The sequence below is a fragment of the Pongo pygmaeus genome, chromosome X, assembly GCF_028885625.2.
Source record: "Pongo pygmaeus isolate AG05252 chromosome X, NHGRI_mPonPyg2-v2.0_pri, whole genome shotgun sequence".
NCBI classification, from domain to species: Eukaryota; Metazoa; Chordata; class Mammalia; order Primates; family Hominidae; genus Pongo; species Pongo pygmaeus.
In genome coordinates, this window is record NC_072396.2 from 103,505,346 (window position 1) to 103,528,050 (window position 22,705).

Sequence of the window (22,705 nt, forward strand, 5' to 3'; positions counted from 1 at the left end):
ACACCTTATTGACAGTGTTAGAAAATCATGGAAGAAAAAACTAACAAATAAATTTTGAAATTAAATTTGACACTTAACCAATGGGACCTAATAAACATTTATACACTACTTCTCCCTTCAACTACAGAATATAAATTTTTCCCATCTTCATATGGAACATACTCCATAATTGACCACAAGTTCAACCATAAAGCAAGTCTTAATAAGTGAAAAAAGTCAAAATTATACCAACTATATTTCCGGACCACAGTGGAAAAAAATAACAAAACAGAAAAACAGCAACAACAACAACAACAAAATCTCACAAAATGACACAATTGCATAGACATTAAACAACTTGTTCCTGAACAGCTCTTGGGTAAACAATGAAATTAAGACACAAATCAAAACATTCTCTTCAATAAATAAGAAATAGGGAGACATACCAAAATCTCTGGGATGCAGCAAAACAGTGATAAGAGTAAAGATTAAAGGGCTAGACATGTACCTCAAAAAGTTAGCAAGATCTGTAATAAATCATCTAACATTTATACCTGGAAGAACTGGGAAAAACAAGAACAAAATCACTGAAAGCTAGCAGAAGAAAAAGAACTAAAATCAGAGCAGAACTGAATGAAATTAAGACACAAATATTCATACAAAGAATCAACAAAACCAAAACATTGTTCTTTGAAAGGATAAACAAGATCAATAGAACACCAGCTACATTAGCAAACAAGAGAGAGAGAAAATTCAAATAAGTACAAACAGAAACCACAAAGGTGACATTATAAATTATCCCACAGAAATAGGAAAAATCCTCGGAGACTATGATGAACACCTCTATGCATGCAGAGTAGAAAATCTAAAAGAAATGGATAAATTCCTGGAAACACACAACTTTTGATGATTGACTCAGAAAGAAATTGAAATCCTGAAGAGACCAATATTAGGTCCCAAAATTGAATTAGTAATAAAATATCTACAACCAAAAAAAAAAAAAATAGCCCAGGACTAGATAGATTCATAGGCAAATTCTACAAGACATACAAAGAAGAGCTACTACCCATCTTCCTGAAACTGTTCCAAAAACTCATTCTGCAATTCCAGCATCACTCTGATACAAAAACTTGGCAAGGTACAACAAAGAAAGAAAACTACAGGCCAATATCTCTCATGAATATAGACAAAAAAATTATTGACAAGGTACTAGTAAAATGAATCAAATAGCACATCGAAAAGTTAATTTACCATGATCAAGTAGGCTTCATACCTGTCTTGCAATCTTGGTTCACCATGCTCAAATCAATAAATGAGATTCACCACAGGAACAGAATTAAAAAGCCAAACAATATGATTACCTCAAAAGACAGAGAGAAAGCTTTCAATAGAATCTAACATCGCTTCATGATTAAAACCCTAAAATAACCCTAGGCATCAAAAGAACATACCTCAAAATAGTAAGAACCATCTATTACAAACCCACAGCAAACCTTATATTGGAAAGGCAAAAGTTGAAAACATTCCCCTTGGGAACTGGAACAAGACAGCTATGCCTACTCTCACCACTCCTATTTAACATAGTACTGGAAGTACTAGCCAGAACAGTCTCTCAAGAGAAAGAAATAAAAGGCATGCAGACATGAAAAAAGAGTCAAACTATGTTTTCATGGATGATATGATTTTATTCCCCCAGTATCCTAAAAGCTCTGCCAAATGGCTCCTGGAACTGACAAATGTCTTCAGTAAAATTTCAGAATACAAATCATACTAAAATGTGTAGCAATTGTATACAGAAATAAGATTCAATCTGAGTGCCAAGTCACGAATGCAAACCCATTTATAATAGCCACACAAAATATAAAATACCCAGGAATACATCTAACCAAGGAGGTGTAAAATCTCTACAAGAAGAACCAAGAAACACTGCTCAAAGAAATCAGAAATGACACAAACAAATGGAAAACATCCATGCACATGGATTAGAAGAATTAATATTATTAAAATGCCCTTAATGCCAAAAGCAATCTATAGAATCAATGCAATTCCTATCAAGAACCAACATCATTTTTCCTAGAACTAGAAATAACTATTCTAACATTCAAATTTTAGAGTATTTCATAATTTGAATATTTTATATTTCATAATTAGAATATTTCATGATTAGAATATTCATAATTTGAATAGCCAAAGTAATTCTAAGCAAAAAGAACAAAGCCAGAGATATCACATTACCTGACTTCGAGCTATACGCCAAGACTACAGTACCATAACAGCATGGTACTGGTACAGAAACAGACACATAGAACAAAGGAACAGAATAGTAAACCCAGAAATAAAGCCACACACAACCATCTGATCTTCAACAAAGTCAATAAAAACAAGTAAGTAAGAAAGGATTCCTGATTTGATAAATGGTGTTGACATATCTAGCTAGCCATATGTAGATTAATGAAACTGGACACCTACCTTCCACCATATACAAAAATTAACTCAATGTGTATTAGATATTTAAATGTAAGACCTCAAACTATAAAAATCCTAGAAGAAAACCTAGGAAGAAAACCTAGAAGAAAATTCTGGACATAAGAGTTGGGAAAGAATATTAAGACCTCAAAAGCAATTGCAATAAAAACAAAAATTCACAAGTGGAAACTAATTATACTGAAGAGATTTTGCACAGCAAAATAATCAACAGATTAAATAGACAACATATAGAATGGGGGAAAGTATTCAAAACTATACATATGGCAATGGTCTACTATCCAGAATCTATAAGGAACTTAATTTGATAAGCAAAAAACAACCCCATTAAAAAGTGGGAAAAGGAAACCAAGAGACGTGTCGCAAAAGAAAACTTGAGTGGCCAATAAACATATGAACAAATTGCCAGTTGTCAATTATTAAAATTTCAAAAAACAACAGATTCTCACGAGGCTGTGCAGAAAAGAGAATGTTCATTACACCGTTGGTGGAAATGTAATTTAGTTCAGCCACTGTGTAAAGAAGTTGGGAGATTTCTCAAAGAACTTAAAAAGGAACTACCATTAGACCTAACAATTCTAATAATGGGTATATACCCAAAGAAAAATAAATAATTCTACCAAAATGACACATTCACTCATATGTACATTGCAGCACTAATCACAATAGCAAAGATATGGAATCAACCTAGGTGTCCATCAACAGTGAATTGGATAACTTTTGTATTGTTGATTTAGTTTTGTTGTTTCAAGATAGTAGATTGGAATTATTGTTAGCATGCTTCTTGCACTTGGAAAGAAAAATAGTGTGTAGAGATTCATGCTGTGAACTTTTTTTTTCCAAGAAGGAACATGGATACTTAGGAAAACTGAAAGAAACCACAGACTCTTTGAAAGAAGTGACAGGCTACACCATGACCCATGGTGGAAAACTGTGAGTCCCCAAAGTGTGACAGGGAGAGGGTTTCCCTCTGTGTTATAAACTCACACTGGGGAATCTGCAATCCAGGCCATGGTGGAATGCCTTAACTACCTACCACTGGAGCTGAATTAGTGGGCAGCGGGAAAAATATGTAAAGCAGTGGCATCGGGATGTGCTTTACATGCACTTCCAGACTCCAGTAGGGATGTAGGAAAGCCACTTCTGATTCTACCTCACAGGGGACCTCACAGAGATTAGCTGCTAACTCAAGCAGTGGTCATAGGTTGAGAGAAGTTTCTTATTGATATTCGTAATACAGTCTTCAGTGGTGACAACCTCCCTTGGCCAGAACTAAGGACTGAACGAGAAGTGTGCTATAATCACAGGCACAGATGCTGGGCACCAGTGCTTCATTGGTAGACCTTGAGGGGCATGGCCTGAAAGCTATGGTTTCTGTCTCAGTGGGGGAAGGCTTACAGCCTGTGGAAGTTTGGAGTTCTGAGTGCAGGCTGGCTGGAACCCAGCTATCTGCTCCTAGTAAGTTTGAGACCTGCCTAGCCAAGTTCGTGGGAGTTAGGTGGGACTTACTGCCACCTGCTACCCTCTGCTGCCTATGCAGACTCTTATGTGCAGCAGAATCATCTACAATCCTACCTGGAACATTACCCTAGCATTGAGAGAACAGACCTTCGATTCTCATTGGAGCTGCTGTTCGTGCCCACATGTGGGTAGCCAGAGCATGTACTCACCTGACCCAGCCCACATCTGGCTTTACCCCTTCACCCTGCTCAGTAGCTTAACAGAAAAGTCAGGGACTTTTGGAATTTCCATGGCCCTGTCCACTGCCTGAAACACCAGAACACCAGAATACCTCCCCTGAATAACATAAGGCAAGCACAAAACTCACCACTATCACCACAGCAAGCGCTAATTTGCAAGTGCCACCTCTCAGCTGGAGGACAACAGGCACAGTCCATTACAACATCTGCAGGCACAATAACACAGTGCCCAGAAAAGATAAATCTTTTGTGTGACCTCAGTTATTACCATTGCCTGCATCACCCTGGCTAACTAGGAGGTTTTGAGTCAGTCCACTTGACAAATGCAGTACTACTACAGCTGGCATTTTAGAAAGTCAACAAACCTTATAACCAAGGAAATGTCACAGAGTATACATCACTCCCTTGCCACTTCCATCAGAGTTGGTGCTGGTACCTGCTGCTGGGAGACTAGAGAACTAGTCACATAACTGAATCCCTTGCAGATGTTCTCCAGCACCAGCATGGTGTGTGGCAGCCTTACTGGGCAACTAGACCCAGAGTATCAGCAGGATTCACAACAGTCTGGCCCTCAGGAAGGGGAAAGGGGGAGTACATTACATCAAGAGAGCACCCTGTGGGACAAAAGAATCCAGAGTGCAGGGCATAAGTACCAGGACTTTCTGCTTGTGAGAAGTCTCTTTCAGCACAGGCACAGGTTCAGAATGGAAAGGCTGAGGCTATAGCCCAACAATCAGGCCACCCTGGTGCTCAAGAAGGGTCTTGGAGAAAGGAACTTCCCCTCACTCACCAGTGCAGACAAGGTGGGGCTTCTCCCATGAGAGGTCAGCATGAGGGAACCCTTAGACAGCCTTTCTGGAACACTTCAGGGTGACTGCATCCCCACAGAAGGGCCTTTCAAGTTCAGTCTTGCATGAGGTATAGAGTCACAGTCCCTCTCTACATGGAACGTCAGCATTCCTGCAGAGGAAGAGGTTGCCTGCCTGAATAGCTGAAACACTGGGTCAGGAGCGTGACTGGTAGGTGGATTGATTTCCTGCTGGTCTGCTAGGGGAGCTGAGGTAGCTTCCTCCTGTCCCCCTGAAAAGACCTCAGTGTGTTTCACTGAGAGCTTTCTCAGCACCTCTATCAATGCTGGAACCTCTGCCCACTATTGGGGTACAGTATTTACCCACATGCTTTGGCCACAGATGGTTTTTACTCACAGATATTTCCTACTAGCCTGAAGCCTGAACTGTTTAACCCAGTGAATAAAATACTGAGAGAGAAAATAAATAAATAAATAAATAAATACACATGACTAGAAAACAAGATAAACTTCAGGAGACCACTGCCATTCCAGAGCCACAGGAAACAGTAAAACTGTTCACACACTAAGCACATTGCTACTGCAACCAGCACCCGACAAAGTCATCATACAAAGACTCTCTATAATCAAGACACTCAAATAAATTCATCACCATTCAAGGCACCCAGAGCCAAGTTAAGTTACAATGAACAATAAACATTAAACACATGTCCTCAAAAAGTAAAAAAAGAAATACAAATAAAAGTAGAATCAAATATAAAATAAAAAATAATTGGAATAAATAGTCTTCCTAAATGAAAATAAACCAGAAAAATAATTCAAGCAATATGAAAGAAACAGTCTGAGAACACCACCAGAAGATCACCCTAGCTCTCCAGCAATTGATTCAAACCAAAATGAAGTATTTTAAATCCCAGATAAAGAATTCAAAGGGTTGCTTATGAAGTTACTCAAGAAAACACAAGAGAAGTGAAAGTGAACATGAATTAAGAATTTAGGATATGAATAAAACATTTTCTAAGGTGATAGATATTTTAATGAAAATTCAATCACAATTTCTGGAAATGAAGGACACACTTAGGGAATTACAATATGCAGTGAACAGTTTTAACAATAGACTAGTCCCACTATAAGAAATAATTTCAGTTCTCAAAGACAAGGCTTTTGAGTTAACCCAATCAGACAAAAATAAAGAAAACAGAATTAAAAGAAATGAAAAATGTCTCTAAGAAATATGGTATTATAAAATGGCCAAGCCTAAAAATCACTGGTGTTCCTGAGGGAGAAGAAAAGGCAAAAAGTTTTGAAAACTTATTTGAGGAAATAATTGAATAAAACTTCCCTGACCTTGCTAGACATTAATACATCCAAACACAAGAAGCTCAAAGAACTACTTGGAGAGTCATGGCAAAAATAATGACATCATCAAGACATATAATCATCAGGCTATCTAAAGGTAACATGTAGGAAAAAATTCTAAGAGCAGTGAGACAAAAGCATGAGGTAACCTACAAAGGAAAACAGTAAACTTCTCAGCAGAAACATTAGAAACCAACAATATTTGGTCTCCTTAAACAGAATAAATATTGATAATTTCTATCCAGCAAAACTGAGTTTCATAAATGAAGGAGAAATAGTCTTTTTCAGACAGACAAATGCTGAGGGAATTTGTCACGACCAGACCATCTCTACAAGAAATGTTTAAATGAGTTATAAATATTGAAACAAAAGGTTGATATGCAGTAGAAAGAAACTCTTGAAAGCATAAAATTTACAGGGCCTATAAAACAATAACATAATGTGGAAAACAAAGTAGGTAATAATCAACTTGATGACTGGAACATTATGTGACATCTCAATATTAATATTGAAGTAAATGATCTTAATGCTCCACACTTAAAAGATACAGATTGGCAGAATGAATACAAAATTACAACCAAATATCTGCTGTCTTCAAGAGACATCCCTATCATGGAAGAATTCTTATAGACTCTAAGAGGTAGAAAAAGATATTCCATGCAAATGGAAACCAAAAGTCAGGAGTAGCAACTCTTATATTAGAGAAAACAAACTGTAAACAACCACACTTAAAAAGAGAAAGAAGGCTATTATATCATGATAAAAAGTTTAACAAGAAGGTATAACAATTTAAAATACATATGTCCCTAATTTTGGAGCCCTCATATTTATAAAACAGTTATTACTAGACCTACTAAAATAGACAGACAGCAAAACACTAATAGTTGGAGATTTCAACAGTCCATACATAGCACTAGACAGATTATCAAGGGAGAAAATCAAAAAAGAGACACTGGACTTAAGCTGCACTCTAGAACAAATGGACCTAATGTATATTTACAGAACATGCTACCTAAGAACTGCAGAATAAACATTCTTTTCATCAGCACATGGACCATTCTCCAAAATAGACCATATGAAATACCACCAAAAAGTCTCAATAAATTTTAAATAGTCAAAATCATATGCAGTATCTTTTTATATCATAGTGCAGTAAAACTATAAATCATTTTCAAAAGTAACCATGAAAACTATGTATATACATGGAAATTAAACAGTCTGGTCCTGAGTAATTTGGGGGTTAAAATGAAATCACAATGGAAGTTTAAAAATTATTTGTAATGAATGATAACAGTGACACAAGTTATCAAAAACTCTGGGATACAGCAAAAGCAATGCTATGATTAATGTTTATACTGATAAATATATACACCAAAAAGTCTGAAAGATCACATATTGACAACCTACCATCATACCTCAAGGAACTAGAAAAATAATGGCAAATCAAACCCAACGCTAGCAGAAGAAAAGAAATAACAAAACTCTGAGAAGAACTAAATGAAATTGAAATAGAAAATAGAAAATATCAATGAAATGAAAAGTCGGTTCCTTGAAAAGACAAAAAATTGATAGACCATTAACTACATTAACCAGAAAAGTAGAGAAATGATTCAAATAATCTCAATTAGAAATAAAAATGGAGACATTACAACTGAAAGCACAGAAATAAAAAAGATAATCAGAAACTACTATAAGTACCTCTATGCAGGAAAACTAGAAAATTTAGAGAAATGGGTAAATTCTAGGAAACATTAAATCCTCTTAGTTGAATCAGGAAGAAACAAAAACCCTGGGCAGACTAATAATAAGCAGTGAGTTTAAGTCAGTAATAGTAATAATAATAATAATAATAATTTACCACCACCAACAACAACAAAAAAGCCCAGGATCAGACAGATTCAAAGTCAAATTCTGTGAGACATTCAAACAACAATTGGAACCAATCCTACTGAAACAATTTCAAAATATCTAGGAGGAGAGAATCCTTCTTAACTGATTCTATGAATCCAGTAACACCTTGACAAAAAATAGAAAAGAACATTAAAAATTAAAACTACATACCAAAATAACTGATGAAAATAGATGCAAAATTCCTCAAAAATATACTAGCAAACTGAATCAAACAGTACATTAAAAGACAATTCCCCATGATCAAGTGGGTTTCATCCCAGGTATGCAGGGATGGTTAAACATATGCAAGTCAATATACATTATTCATCACATAAACATAATTATAAACAAAAATCATATGATTATTTCAATAGATGCAGAAAAATCATTTGATAAAATCCAGCAACCCTTTATGACAAAAATCCTCAACAACCTAGCTATAGAAGGAACATACATGAAAGTAATAAAAGACATATAGGACAAACCCACAGCCAACATTATACTGATTGAGAAGGAGTTGAAAGCGTTCTCCCTAAGAACTGGAGCAAGACAAAGATGCCCACTTTCACCACTTCTATTAAACATAATACTGGAAGCTCTACCCAGAGCAATTAGGCAAAAGACATGAATAAAGGGCACCCAGATGGGAAAAAAGGAAGTCAGACTATTTCCATTTGCCAATGATAAAATCTTATACCTAACAAACCCTAAATGCTACTCCAAAAGACTCCCACATCTGATAAGTGAACCCAGTAAAGTCTCAGGTTATAAAATCATTGTACACAAATCAGTAGCACTGATATACACCAACAATGACCAAGCTAAGAATAAAATCCAATTTCTTTTACAATAGCTGAAAAATAAAATAAAATATCTATAAATATATGTAACCAAGGAGGTGAAAGATCTCTACAAGGAGAACTACAAAACACTGTTGAAATAAATCAATAGATGAATGGATAAAGAAAATGTGGTGTGTATACACAACGGAGTACTATTCATTCTTAAAAAAGAATGAGATCCAGTCAATTTCAAACACATGGATAGAACTGAAGATTATTATGTTAAGTGAAATAAGCCGGGCACACAAAGACAAACATCGCATGTTCCCACTTGTTTGTGGTATCTAAAAATCAAATCAACTGAATTCATGGACATAGAGAGTTGAAGGATGTTTACCAGAGGCTGGGAAGGGTAGTGGGTGGTTGGTGGGGGGGAGAAGTGGGGATGGTTAATGGGTACAAAAAATAGAATAAATAAGACCTACTATTTGATAGCATAATTGGGTGATTATAGTCAATAATAACTTAATTGTATCATTTTAAATAACATAAAGAATGTAATCAGATTGTTTGTAGTGCAAAGGATAAATGCTTGAGGGAATAGACACCCCATTCTTTATCATGTGCTTATTTCACATTGCATACCTGTATCAAAACATCTCATGTAACCCCATAAATACATACACATACTATGCACCCACAAAAACATTTAAAAATAATTTAAAAATTAAAGAAAGAAATCACAGGACACAAACAAATGGAAATATATACCATTCTCACAGATTGGAAGAAGCAATATTGTGAAAATGACCATACTGCCCAAAGCTATTTACAGATTTGATAAAATTCCTATCAAAACACTAACATCATTTTTCACAAAATTAGAGAAAAAAATCCTAAAATTCATATGGAACAAAAAAAACCATATAGCCAAAGCGATCCTAAGTAAAAAGAATAAATCTGGAGGCATCACATTACCTGACTCAAATTATGCTCTAAGGCTATGGAAACTAAACCAGTATGCTACTAGCATAAAAGTAGATACATAAACCAATGGAACAGAATAGAGTATGGACAAATAAAGCCAAATACTTACAACCATCTGATCTTCAACAAAGCATGCAGACACATGAACTCGGGAAAGGACACCCAATTTAATAAATGGTGCTGGGGAAAATAGATAGCCATGTGTAGAAAAATGAAGTTAGATACCTATCACTCATCTCATATAACAATCAACTCAAGTTGGATTAAAGACTTAAATCTAAGAACTGAAATCATAAAAGTTCTGGAAGAAAACCTAGGAAAAACTCTTCTGGATAATGACCTAGGCAAATAATTTATGACTAAGACCTCAAAACCAAATGAGACAAAAAACCCATAAATTAATAAATGAAGCTTAAACCAAAAAGCTTTTGCACAGTAAAAGAAATAATCATCATAGTAGTCAACCCAGAGAATGAGAGAAATTAGTTGCAATCTATGCATCCAACAAAGAATTAAGGTCCAGATTCTACAAGGAATGCAAACAGATAAGCAAGAACAAAACAAATTATCCCATTTAAATGTGGACAAGTGACATGAATGGACATTCTCAGAAGATATACAAATGGCCAAAAAACGTATGAGAAATGCTCAACATCACTAATTATCAGGGAAATGCAAATTAAAACCACAATGAGATACCACTTTACCCCAACCAGAATGATCATTATTAAAAAGTCAAAAAACAGTAGATGTTGACATGGATGTGGTGAAAAGGGAATATTTACACACTGCTGGTTGGACTGTAAATTTGTACACCTTCTATGGAAGAAAGTATGGAGTTTTCTCAAAGAACTACAAGTAGATCTACCATTCAATCCATCAGTCTCACTACTGGGTATCTATCTAAAGGAAAAGTAGTTATTATATCAAAACAACATCTGCTTGCATATGTTTACTGCAGCACAATTCACAATTGCAAAGATATGGAGCCAATCCTAAGTGCCCATCAGCTGATGATGGATAAAGAATATCTGCCATATATGTGTGTAACATATACATATATGTGTAATATATACATATTGTAATATATACACATATATGTATATATTACACACGCACAACCCATGGAATACTACTCAGCCATAAAAAACAATGAAAGTATGTTTGTTGCAGCAACGTACATAGAACCAGAAGCCATTATTCTAAGTGATATAATTCAGAAATAAAAAACCAGATATCCTATGTTCTCACTTGTAAGTGAGAGCTAAGCTATGGGTGCATAAAGGCATACAAAGTGGTATAATGGACAATGGAGACTCAGGAAAGTGTATGGTGGAAGGAGGCTGAGGGATAAAAAACTTCATATTGGGTACAATGTACACTGCTCAAGTGATGAGTGCACTAAAATTTCAGACTTCACCACTCTACAGTTTATCCATGTGAAAAAAAAAAACACTTGTACCCCTAAAACTATTGAAATAAAATTTCAGATAAGAAAACAAAACAAAACAAAAAAACCCAGTGAATTGGATAAAGAAAATGTGGTAAATATACCATGGAATATTACATAACCATAAAAAAGGATGAAATCATTTTCTTTACATTTCCTTTGCAGAGACGCAGGTATGCACAGACATAAAGATGGCAACAATAGACACTGGGGACTACTAGAGCAGGAGAGATGGAGTGAGGCAAGAGCTGCAAACTAACTATTGGGTACTATGCTCAGTACCTGGGTAATGGGATTCATTGTACTAAACCTCAGCATCACACAATATACCAGTTAACAAACCTGCACATATATCCCCTGAGTCTAAAATAAAAGTTGAAATTTTAATAAATAATAAGAAATAAAAAAGTTAAAAATCATGCCAGAAACTTTGAGAAATTATCTCTAAATACATGATTTATAAGATCTTAGTATAAAAATCTGTATATAATTCCTAAAGATAGACAACCCTAGAATAACATACAAAATGAATATGAATAATACATTAATTAAAAAATATTCCTGAATGTCTTACAAACATATGGAAAGATGCTATTTCTCACTATTAGTCAAGAAAATATATGTTAAAAATAATGAGATCTCATATTAAATAATTTGGCAAATGTTATGGACATCATCACAAGTGTTGACAAACATATAAAAAAAAACAGACTGGCCAGAACTAACAGTACTGTGTTAAATAGGAGTGGTGAGAGAGGGCAAACTTGTCTTGTGCCAGTTTTCAAGGGAAATGCTTCCAGCTTTTGCCTGTTCAGTATGATATTGGCTGTGGGTTTGTCATATATGGATCTTATTATTTTGAGGAATGTGCCTTCAATACCTAGTTTATTGAGAATTTTTAACATGAAGAGATATTGAATTTTATTGAAGGCATTTTCTGTATCTATTGAGATGATCATGTGGTTTTTGTCTTTAGTTCTGTTTATGTGATGAATGACATTTATTGATTTGCACATGTTGAACAAACCTTGCATCCCGGGGATGAAGCCAACTGCATTGTGGTGTATAAGCTTTTTTTGATGTGCTGCTAGATTCGGTTTGCCAGTATTTTATTGAAGTTTTCTGCATGGATGTTCATTAGGTATATTGTCCTGAAGTTTTCTATTTTTGTTGTATTATGAAAATGGCCATACTGCCCAAAGTAATTTATAAATTCAATGCCATTCCCATTAAACTACCATGGACATTCTTCACAGAATTAGAAAAAAAAACTATTTTAAAATTCATGTGGAACCCATAAAGAGTACATAGAGCCAAGAAAATCCTAAGCAAAAAGAAAAAAGCTGGAGGCATCATGCTATAAGAGTTCAAACTATACTACAAGAGTACAATAACCAAAACAGCACAATACTGGTACAAAAACAGACACATTGAGTTAATAACTGGTGTTAAGTGAACTGGCTAGCCATATGCAGAAAATTGAAATTGGACCTTTTTCTTACACCTTATACAAAAATTAAGATGGATTAAAGACTTAAACGTAAAACCCAAAACTATAAAAACCCTAAAAGAAAATCTAGGCACTACCATTCAGGACATAGCACAGGCAAAGATTTCATGGTGAAAACACCAAAAACAATTGCAACAAAAGCAAAAATTGACAAATGGGATCTAATTAAACTAAAGAATTTCTGCATAGCAAAAGAAACTATCAGCAGAGTGAATAGACACCCTATAGAGTGAAAGAAAATTTTTGCAATCTATGCATCTGGCAAAGGTCTAATATCCAGAATCTACAAGAAGCTTAAGCAAATTTACAAGAAAAAAAACAAACAGCCCCATTAAAAAGGGGGCAAAGGACAGGAACAGACACTTCTCAAAAGAAGACATTCATGCAGCCAACAAACATATGAAAAAACATATGTAAAAAAAGTTCAACATCTCTGATTATTTGAGAAATGCAAATCAAAACCACAATGAGAATGCCAACTATTAAAAAGTGAAGAAACGGTAGATGCTGGCAAGGCTGCAGAGAAAAAGGAACACTTTTACACTGTTGGTGGGAATGTAATTTAGTTCAACCATTGTGGAAGACAGTGTGCTGATTCCTCAAAGATCTAGAAGCAGAAATACCATTTGGCCCAGCAATCCCATTACTGGATATATACCCAAAGGAGTATAAATCATTCTGTTATAAAGATACGTACATGCGTATGTCAACTGTAGCACTATTCACAATAGCAATGACATGGAAACAACCTAAATTCCCATCAATGATAGATTGGTTAAAGAAAATGTGGTACGTATTCATCATGGAATACTACACAGCCATTAAAGGAATGAGATCATGTCCCTTGCAGAGACATGGATGGAGTTGAAAACCATTATCCTCAGCAAACGAATGCAGAAACAGAAAACCAAACACTGCATGTTCTCACTTATAAGTGGGAGCTCAACAATGATAACACATGGACCTATGATGGGGAACAACACACACTGGGGCTTGTCAGGGGGAGAGGGGAGAGGGAGAACATCAGGAAGGATAGCTAGTGAATAACGGGCTTACTACCTAAGTAATGGGTTAATCTGTGCAGCAAACCAGCATGGTACATGTATACCTATGTGACAAACCTGCCCATCCTGCACATGTACACTGGAACTGAAAATAAAAGTTAATGGAAAAAAAAAGAGAAACAGACTCATACACTGCTTGTGGGTATATAAATTATAACAACATATTAGAAAGCAAATCAGCAAGCAAATTTACTTAAGATGGCATATTTAACAATTACAGTTCTAGGAGTATAATTTAGATTAAGGTTTTTTATCCTAAGCACTATTGAGATTTTCGGCTAGAAAAGTGCTTGATGTGGGGACTTTTTTTACACAGGTATATTTAGCAGAATCCCTGAACACTACCCACTTGATGCCATTAGCACCTGCCACCACCAATTATGACAACCCTAAATAGCCCTAGATATTGCCAAATGTCCTCAAGAGGGAGGGGGAGCAAAATAATCTCTGTGTGAGAAGCACTGAACTAGAGAAACTTGAAAAACTCTCACATACACAAAGAGATATACCATCATGTGTTGAATTGTGTCTCCCACCAATTTACACGTTAAAGTCCTAATGTTCAGTACATCAGCATGTGACCTTATGCGGAAATAGGGTCATTGCAGATGCAATTAGATAATATGAGGTCATTAGGGTAGGCTGTAGTCCAATATGACTGGTGTTGTTACAAGAAGAGAAAATTTGGATATAGGCATAAAGAGAAGACAATGTCACGAGATAAAGGGGAGAAAATGGCCATCTACAATCCAAAACAGAGGACCAAACGGATCTTTCTCTCATAGCCCTCAAAAGGGACCAAGTCTACCAACACCTTTATTTTGGACTTTTAGACTCCAAATTTTTACTTTTGAAAAGTAAAAAAATTAAAATTAGTTTGCTTTAATTTGTAAATTCTCTTCATAGACTAATGGTGAGACAATACACCACCCAGTTTGTGGTATTTTGTCAGAAACAGTGACAAAGTAAATTACAAGCACTCCTTAGTAAATTAATACTAACGTGTAAGAATGTTTATTGCATCATTATTTATAAAATTTGTCATCTATACAAAATCTAAGAGAGATAAAATAATTACTTGTAGCTTATTCATACTTTTGAAAAGTATGCAGAAATTATAAATGAAATGGCACTACATATATTAAAATGTCTGCATGTAAATAATATTGAGTAAAACTATAATGTGCAAAATAACTTTTACATTATTACATCATTTATATAAAGCAGAGAAACATGCAAAGCCTCACACAAGCAAAAACAAATTGAAATGGTAAACAACAAATTCCAGACAGTGGCTAACATGTGGGTAAAGAAGGAAGGGAATGAAATTATAAAGGCACAGATATTGAATGAAAGCCATCTTTATTTTTCCTATATTAAAAAGTTTGTAGCAAGTGTGGTGAAACGTTGAGATTTGTTAAGGCTATGTGTTGATTCCATGTGTGTTCATTTATTTTTCTTCATATTTTAAATTATCAACATCTCACATAAATGTTTCTCCTATTAATCCTTAATCAAAATTTCTATAATTATTATAGCTGAGTCAAAACTGATGAATATATTTAAGACTTTTGATACACATTTTCAAATTGTCATCTTTAAGTTTGCATCAACTTACATTTTCAATAACAGTGCATGGGAGAGATGGTTTTATTTACTCTTAACCATAATGGTATTACCATTATGTTTAGATTTCATAATTTAATTAATGCAAATGGAACCTCAAAGTTTTTATCAATTTATATTTTTATGTTACTTTGACTTCTGGTAATATTTGATGTGTTTGTTTTAACAGATGTCACTTGTATATTTTATTTTGTAAGATGTGAGTGTATATAGTTTGGTAGTTTAGTAAACTTTATTGAGGTTTGGTTTATGTTTAAGGAATTGCCTTATTTTCAGTTTACAGTACTATGAGTTTTGATAAATGTGTTTACACATATGATCATCAAAACACTTAAAATATAGAATATATCTACCACCCTATAAAATTCCCTCATATCCCTTTGCACTTATTTCCTTCACCCCAGCCCCAGCAATCATTGATCTTATATCACTATCGATTGGTTTTGCCTCTTCTTGAACTTTGTATAATGGGATCATACTCTGTGCTCTCTAGTTTCTGACTTTTTTCTCTCATTCTAATGCACCAATTTTTAAAATCTTGGTGTTAATTTTTGCTTTAATTTGTAAATGCTCTTCATAGACTAAAATATTAACCTTTTTCATGTTATATGTGTTATAAAATTTATCCAAATTTGCCCTTGCCCTCTTATATTTACTTAAGAATACTTTAAGTGTTTAGATGTTTATAATATATACTTAATAAATTATGTTAACATTTTCTATTAGAGATTCTGCCTTTTCATAGAATGTGCTTAGATGCTTTTCAAAACCTGAAATCAGAGTTTTATCAGTGTGAAAAGATGTGAGTAGGGAGAATGACTCTGGTGCACTGTCTCTCACCATACGTGAATAGTGCTTTCTGAAGTGTTTTGAAGAGGTGATCTTGTATAGGGGGTGCTCTTTTCTCACTTTAATGTCAATGGAAGAGTCTTCGATGCCACCAGGGCACCCAATATGAATTATTTGTCACTTAGGGAAACACAGGGGACTGATGCTTGATTCATACCTAAGAAATATAAAGGAAGAGAATTTGGCTAAAAGGCTTGTGGCAGCAGAATAGAGGGCTTCAAATTAGGAGGGAATGATGCACCTACCAACAACAAATCAAACAAATACATGTTAGTGACAAGATACCAAACACGTATGAGAAAACCCCATAAACCTAAGGAGCCCTAATGCCGGTGGAATAACAATGTCTTATATGTGACTGGTGCTATATTGCACCGGCATTAGGACTCCTTAGGTTTATGGGGTTTTCTCATACATGTTTGTTATGTGAGGACTTCAACACTAGAATAGTCAGAAACCACAGTTTGTTAGCTATAAGAGAAGCATTAAGAGCTCAAAGCATAAAAATAGAAAAGAATTAATTAATCATGCTTCTGCATCTGTCAGCACAAGCCAACTTATATTAAACTACCCCCAAATCTCAGTGGCTTACCACAATCAAAGTTTATTTTCCACTCACACAAAGTCTAATGCAGTGGGTGCTGGTTTGGATGTTCTCCTGCTCAATTGTCTTTCAGGTGAGGAACTCAGGAACCTGGGTCCCTTCAGCCCTGTTGTTCTGACATCTTGAGGTTCTTTACTTCCAGGCTTATCTATAGTTCCATTTATATTCCTATATTAACTGTATCTATATTCATATATAAATAAAATCCTACACATTTTCAAGAGTCTTGAGTTTTTAAAATTCTAAAAGAAAAGCTAAATCTCAACAATTTTTCTCTCAAGATAATATAAAAAATACAGATTTTTATTTGCAGGCATTTCTTTGCAATGATCAGAGGAAGTGTCCAGTTACTACAACCAGAATTCACTGAGAGATATAGAGAGGTTAATTAATATAACCAGAAAACAATAAATCAGCCAGCATTTGAGGAAGATGAACACTATGAAAGAGAAGTAGTGACCTAAATAGAAAACTAAAGAATTAACCTCCAGGAAATAAAGTTAATACAGGAAATACAAGAAAACTTACAGTAAGTCCATTTTATATCCATAGAAAAATTTTAGTATATTTTATCCATTTAAACAGGGTACTATAAAATAAAACATAAAAATTAATGGTAAAAATCAGATACATGAAATTACTGAAATTATAAAATTTCATACATATAATTACAGAAATTATAAAATTATAGACACTGAAATTATAAAAACACTTCAATACATGTAGATGAATAACAGAATAGACTCAGCTAAGGATGTATAAAGTTATCTAAAAGACATAAAAGAGGTATTCTCCAAGAACACAGTACAAATGGACAGGGATCATATAAGAGGAGAGCTCTTATTCCAACATGTATCTAATCAGACTTCCATAAAGATAGAATAAAAGGAAATAACTTAAATGATGACTAGCAATCTGCCATTATTATGGATATATACAAGTCACATGTTCTACTCATCTCTCATATCCAGTTTATCAATGAATACCTTATCTTATTTCCAACTAGTAATCAGAGTGGACTTTTAAAGTATAAATGAGAGCACTTTATCCTTGTTTAGTCATCCATTGCTTCTCATTGCATGTAGAAAAAAGAATAATCTGCTCCAAGTCTCCCATTATCCTACTCTTCCTTTCCTTACAATATATCCATTACAATGACCACTTGTTATTTCCCAGAAAATCTCAAGATGCATTCTGTCTCTTGGCCTTTGGTCTTACTGTTCCTTTTGCCTAGACTACTCTCCCCAACTCATACCCAAGCTTTTCACAAATCTTCCTCCTAGGTATTCTTCAGACTAATATTACATACCAACTTCTTAGGGATGTTTACACACATAACAATAAGTATTTAATTTCTGTGGCTATTCTTTATCATAGCTTACTGTGTATCTTCTTTACAAATTTATCAGGATATGTAGGTTAAGAAATTTTGCATACTTGTTGTCTAACACAATGAAATATAATTTCCAAGAGAATAGAGGTCTTTTCTATCCAGTTCCCCATTGCATTTCCATCATTCTTATAGTGCCTAGTCTAGCACAGGATAAGTGCTTACTATATTTGCTTAATGAATATGTGTACTATTTCATTTGAAAGGATCCACTAAGATTTTAAAGCAATTCATTAAAAATAATGTGCATTTTTACCTACATAGTTATGGTAAAATTTCATAATTCAAAGGATAAAGAGAACATATTAAAAAAATAAGAGAGCAAATTAACAATGAGCTGTCAAAGACTGGACACTTTCACAACTCTGAAATCTAATTCAAAACACAGCAAATAGGAATATGTTTAATAAAGGAAAGGATAACTGAATTTCAGTAAGACAGCACTGTGACATTTTTGATAACCATCTTATAACACCCATTCTTCAGCATGGTGGCAGTGGCTATGAATATGATGGCCTACATTTTTGATGTGGCTAACTTGAGACAAAAGGCTAATAATAAAGAACTTGTTCTTAAAATACTGTGTTCGTGTGTTTTGACCTGTCTGGTGGTTCCCTGAGGAATCACACAGAGACTCACATTTGTTTTGCCCTAGTCTCAGGGCTTGAGTAAATTTCCAGGTTGCAGAGGTATCTGTCAAAATATTTTAAAACATTCATTTCCATAACTACCAGGGAAGTGGGTGACGGATGGGGCAAACAGATAACAAATCCAAAATCCTGGAAACGAGAAGGCTGAGAAGGCTCAGAATGAAGATACGAGTATTAAGTCACTGAAGAAAACCTTTTAGGTCACTGATTGATCACTGACACAATGGAAAACACAGAATTTAGTTAATATACACAAAAGACAGTCATCACAAAAAGTTTTAAAAAGTTGCTACAAAAATGGATGACTGCAGGCCTCAACAATCAACAATAGCAAACCCTGAGGAAAGGAGATTTAAGTTCCAAAATACTCTTCAGGATGCTGAGCTTAAGTAGAACATTTCAAGACATACAAACAGAAAAATAAATCACATCCAGAGGTTAAAAAAAAAAATGACTTAAGCTGTTCTTTGGGGAACCTAGATATTCAATTAACTACACAAAGATTATAAATTAACTTTCTGAAATATGCTGAAAGAGCTTAAGGAAACTGTGGACAAATAACTAAAGAAAAGCAGGAAAATTATGTATGAACAAATAAGAATATCAATAGAAACAGAGACTATAAAAAGGTATCAAAGTAAAATTCTGAAGATGTAAAGTATAATAACTCCAATGTAAATATCACTGAAGGATTCAAGAAATTTAAACAGGTAGTAGAAAATATCTGTGAACTTGAAGGTAAAAAATGGAAATTATCCACTCTGATAAGCAGAAAGTAAAAAGAATGAAGAGAAGTGAACATAGCCTAAGGCTTTTGTGGGACACCATCAAAAATGCCAACATACACATGGGAGTCTCAGAAAGAGAAGAGATAAAGAAATGTGAATAAAACAGATTTGAGGACCTAAAAGTCAAAAACAATTTAAATGTTATTAAAGATGTGCATCTACACATCCAAGAAGTTCAATTAACTTCAAATAGGATAAATTCAAAGTGATCAGCACAAAGGCACATTATAATAAAATTGTCATAAGCCAAGAAGGAGAGAATCTTGAGCACCAGAAGTGACTCCTATGTACAAAGAATTGTCAGAAATATTAACAGCACATTTCTCATCAGAAAATATGGAAGCCCAGAAGGCAATGGAATGACATATTAAAAGTGATGTAAGAAAAAAACCTGTCAACTAAGAATTCTGTATCTTGCAAAGTTGTTTGTCAAAAATAAGAGATATTAGAACATTCCCTATAAACAAAAGCTGAGAAAGTTTGTTACTTGAGTACCTGCCTTACAATAATTATTTATTTGAGTTCTTAAGACTGAAAGAAACACTGGACAGTAAATCAAAAGAATACAGAGAAATGAAGAAATTTGGTAAAAGTAAATACATAAGAAAATATGAAAGCCGGTATTACTATATTTCTGGTTTGTAACTTTTTATTTTATATGTGATTTTAAAAAGTAATATATTAAAAGATCATTATAAATATATATTAATAGGAAAACAATGTACAAAGATGTAATTTATGACAACTTAAAAGGGTGGTAGGGCTCTATAAGATCAGGGTTTTGTAGGTTATTTAAACTAAGTTAATATCAAATAAATTAGATTGTTATATACTTAGGATGCTAACTGTAACTTCCATAGTAACTATTACAAAAATATCTAAAACTACATACATAAAAAGAAATTAGAAGAGAATCCAAAAAAATGACTTAAAGACAAATAAGGCAGTAGTGGAGGAAATGAAGTAAGAAAGAGTTATGACACACAGAAAACAAATAGCAGACAGGCGACATAAGCAAGATGACTGAATAGTAACACTTGGACTCTCCCACATGGACACACCAATTGAAAAGCAACACACAAATTATTTCCCTTTGTGAGAAATCCAGGAACTAGATGATAGGTTCCTGCAGCTTCATCTTCATGGGTGAGTATGAAACTATCCACATTGAAACCAGTTGGAAAAATAAATACATCATCTAGCCATAATTCCCACTACCTGGCACAGTAACATATGTTCAGAATGGAACCCCTAGCTCCCAGCTTCTCCGTGAGAGTGAAAGAGATAGACCGTACATCTAGCATACTAACACTTCCAGGCGCTACCTGAGGATCTGGCTTCTCTCTCATCTGTTTTGGAAAGCTGATAGAATCTGACATATGTGTGTCTTCTGGGGGCTACAGAGAACAAAGAAGTGGTTTGAACTAGTGTGTGGGCACTTGCCACAGCTCTTCCACTTGGCTCAGCATAGAATTAGAGTGTGAAAACTACCAACTCTCTGCATCTCCCTGAGGAGGGAAAGAGTTGTATTGCATATGTTATGTCTTAACTTTTCCAAGTGCTATATGAGAGGCTGGCTTCTATCCCACCTATCTCTGAGAGTTTATGAGGCCTGACATATTCAAATACCCTGGGGACTACAACGACAAAATTATTAGTTTGAGATGGCATATTAAGCATTTGCCACAACTCCTCCCTTAAACTTCGCACAGAGCGAGTGGGTAATAAAATCACCCAAGATTCCAGCTTCAACCAGGGGGAGATTGAACATGCACTCAAATGCCCTAAATTTTCTGAGGACTGCCAAAATAACTGGTTTATTCCTTTTTTTTTTTTTTTTTTTTTAGTGCTAATGTGACCCGTTATACTCTAGTCATCTGAGGGCCAATGAGAACAAAGAGGGCAGTTTGAACTAGAATAAAACTGCTGCAATCCCCTTCCCCCAGAACAACATAGAGATAAAAGGCACAATTTCCCAGTTCTCAGCTTCTTCCTGGAGATGGAAAGATTGGAGCAGAGTGTCTAATGATGCACCTTCTCTGAAGCCTTCCTGAGAAACTGGCTTCATTCTTGCTTGTCTTGAAGCACTGAGGGGACCTGCAATACTCTAGATGCTAGGAACAAAGAAAGTGGTGTGGCCTAGCATTAAGGTTTGAGAGACCTCCAGAATGTCTGAATAGGGTAATTGGTAAGAGTTTTCTCCTGTGCAAGGCCAGTGCTTGAAGACTGAGAGAGGTGACTCTTTTGTCTGATGTGTTAACAGCAACACAGAGAATCAAAAAAATGAGGAAACAAGAAAATTTGTTCCAAACGAAGGAAAAAGATAAATTTCAAGCAACCAATCGTAATGAAATGAGGATATATGATACACATGACAGAATTGAAAATGGCCGTTATAAAACTGTTCACAAATGGAAAACACTATGTTTAAAGAAGTACAGCTAATATGCAAGAAAGAAGAGAAAATAGGATCATATTAATTTTTCACTAAAACCATAAAAGACTGAATGAGAAAAATAGGAACTAAGAACAAGGGAAACAAATAGAAAACAGTAACAAATATGGGGGTTTGACATATTCTAGTCTCCTGGGGGCTAGAAAGAACAAATGGTTGGTTTAAACTAGCATAGGATACTTGCCACAACTTTTCCCCCAAGCTTAGTACAGATATTAATACAACTATACTAGTAATCACATTGGATGTCAGTGGTCTAAATGCACCGATTCATACACAGAGATTGTCAAAATAGAACATAAATCAGGAGCTAAATACGGGTTGTGTATA